This window comes from Tinamus guttatus, unplaced genomic scaffold (genome assembly GCF_059628265.1).
Source record: "Tinamus guttatus ecotype Peru unplaced genomic scaffold, ASM5962826v1 Tinamus_guttatus_pri_ptg000241l, whole genome shotgun sequence".
NCBI lineage: Eukaryota > Metazoa > Chordata > Aves > Tinamiformes > Tinamidae > Tinamus > Tinamus guttatus.
The window spans coordinates 517,047-520,184 of record NW_028288775.1 but is presented as its reverse complement, the minus strand read 5'-3'; positions in this window follow the sequence as shown (position 1 = coordinate 520,184).

Here is a 3,138-nt window from a genome sequence, read left to right as displayed (position 1 = left end):
AAAAATAAATAAAAAGTTTTACCCAGGTATGGGTTGGATGTCCCCCTTAAGAGTTATTTTAAAGAAGTGTATTTGGGAGCTAAAGATATGGACAAGCTATTGAAAGTGCATTTTTTTCCCTCCTCCTCCTCAAGTTACAGTAGTTTGTCTGGTGGCCACCAAATCCTACTTTTTATATTAATTCCTCTTTCTCTACTTCCCTCCCCATTTGGGTCTACTACAAGTCCCCTCAAATTAGGGCTAAATATAAGCATCCTGGTTTCCACAAGGAAGCATCTTACTAAGGAAGCCTTCAAACCTGATTTTGGATGGCAGCATCATTTCTCAGCATAAGGAGATTCAACTAGGCACAAACTCCCAAGAGTAAACCGAGTTTCATTAAATATTATCTGCTGGCAACCGAGTTAAGAAGTAACTGGCAAGACCTGAAGAGGTTTCTAGCTCACATCTTTGCGCTAAGGAAGAAGTTGATTTTTAAGTTGGAGAACTTCAGAAGAGACAGAGGGAATTCAAAACAAGTGTTCTGTGTCCACTGTGCCTCCCTTACCACCACCTGCCCTGGGGAAGATCTGGCATTGCTGCTTTTCCCTTTCGTGCTCCATTGTCCCTTGAAAGTTACTTACCTGAACAGCTAAAGAACATCCAGATAAATAAATTGCTTCAGCATAACTTGTTAAAAGAACTTTCTTGCTAATAGCTTGTAGCTACTAGCTCACGCAAAAAAGCTAGAAGTACACATTTACAGTATTTTCTTCTTTAAAAATCATAGTCCACTAGAAATACAGTAATTGATTGCACATGTGTGCTTTTTCCAACCTTAAGACTTCAGTCTATGAACATTTTTAAGCACATGGAAAGCAAAATGTTGCAAGTTAATTTCCCTCCCCATAGTCTCATTCTGGTCTGTGCACAAAAAGTATTGGTACTTTTCAGTTCATACAATGTGAGTATCTGACATGTTAGAAAGAGTTCAAGTTCCTCTTTAATCTCACAGTTGAAGTTGCTATCACGTCTGCCATGCAGGTTCACTGTGGGACCAAGTGTTGTGGCCAAGTTCAGACTAGTCTCCCCTTCCTCTCATCCTCCACATGTCACCTGTAGGAAACAGCTATCTACATGACCTGGCACTAGGGCCACCTCTCCAAGCAACGAGCTCTCCCTTATATTGCACTGATGTGCCACAAAACTAAGCCAAAGCAGAGATGCCAGCACACATACTTCTCCCAAGCTCTGCTTCTGAAATACGCTTCAGGTATTCAGAGGTACATGCTGTGTCCAGAAGAAAAGCCCCAGGGACAGAGGGGCAGCATTCTGGCAAAAGTTTAAACTTCTGGTTATGACGCACTGCAGTGGAGAGGAGGTATCTCCTCCAGCATAACCTACCACACAGCTTTCACCAGGTATGGCCACCACCTTAAAATGTCTGTTCAAGTGCAAGACTTCAAATCTAAGCTTGAGATTTGACCCAGCCGTTACTACCTGCCTGACGTTCCCTTTCAGGTCCCATGAGCATGGGGTGAGGAAATAGTGCCAGACCAGGGTGTTTAAGGGACAAACCTCCATTCCGCCTCCCCCCTAAATGATGTTTTGCTTTCAGACATATTCCAGAGAAAGAGTACACAGGGGTAATTACCAAAGACTCAGACCCTAGCACTGCTTACGAGTTGTACCATGTTTTGGATGCATAAAACACCGTTTACAATTAATTTAGGTAGTCAATGTTTATTTCAAGCCAAAAGGGTTAGCTTCCTAGAATGTGACATGAGGAAAGATGCCCATTTCCCTGCAACACCAACATCAAGGCTAACCTTACACCATCAGAAATGCTGCCAACTACCAGGAGAATCCAACAGCTTCTCCAAAAGTGAGCTAACAGGCTACAAAGTGCTCCTGGTTCTAAGTTTATACATGTATGCCCAGTCCTGTGGAATGGCAGTTGCTGTATAAGAAATTCACCTTAAAATTAAGATATTTAAAATAAATGAACTAGATTAACAATAACAAATGAAGCCCTTACTTCATTTTAGAAGTATCGAGACCAAGAAGAGCATGTCAGATTCAGAGACAGTCTCCACAAGAACACTGAAACCCTGAACCACATTTAAGATCACCCACAAGGCCAGAAACAATCCACCTGATGGCTGGGATCTAACATCTAACCTGCTCAGCTTCACTTGGCTTTTCTAGGGAGTTAAAAAAAAAAAAAAAAAAAAAAAAAAAAAAGGGGCTGTTTATGTTGAACACCACATTCCTTTCAACACAGCTACCCTTGTCTTCCCAGGAACTCTGGCAAACCTTCCCCAACCCTTCTCCCACACAGCACCAACAAGGACGCTGGAGTTGTCATCTCATTTAAGGACACAGAGTCCGCACTCTCCTCGCTATCGTTCCGGGTGCTGTGCCTCTCCCTGCCCCCGCTTTACCTTGCGGCAGCAACAGCACCACCTTCCACTCAGTGTGGGAAGAGGGAGTCCAACACCTTCCCCTCATGGACGTGCACGTCGCGCAGCAGCACAGGGATGCCAGGCCATCTGCTTATTCTGACAGGAATAAATACTTAAGTTATAAATGTCTGTCTTTTTTTAAACTCAGGATATCAGTGGAACTGTTCCTAAATGAGTCAAGATGTTCACAGCACCAGCTTTCAGCAAGGTCTAGGAGAGACATTCAAATCTGTAAACTTAAAAGGATCTTCTCAAAAAGACAACTTCTACATCTTTGTTTATCAAATAAAGTTTTCCATCATAATACAAGTGCTGAATTATGATTTGGATGTTAACTATTCTAAAAAACAATTAACTCTTCCCTCCAGGTGTAGTCTACCTTTTACTAGCATTGTTGCTCATATTTATGTAAGCTTAAAAATAATAATAATAAAAAAACACCAAAAACACCTTGTCCTGTTTAAAATCTTGGTTTGGTGGTGCACTCTGAAGGCTTTTGCTTCTAAATAACACAGGTTTTCTGTTAAGATGAACAGTGAGTTTCTCCTTCAGAACAGTTTTCACTGTCTACATAAAAGTTCCCTCCAACCACTGCTCTTGAAAGGGTTTTAGGACACTGAAAGAGCATCAGTGATACTGCATTTCACAACACTTCTTAAATTGTTTTAATTCCAAATGTATACAAATGAAGTCA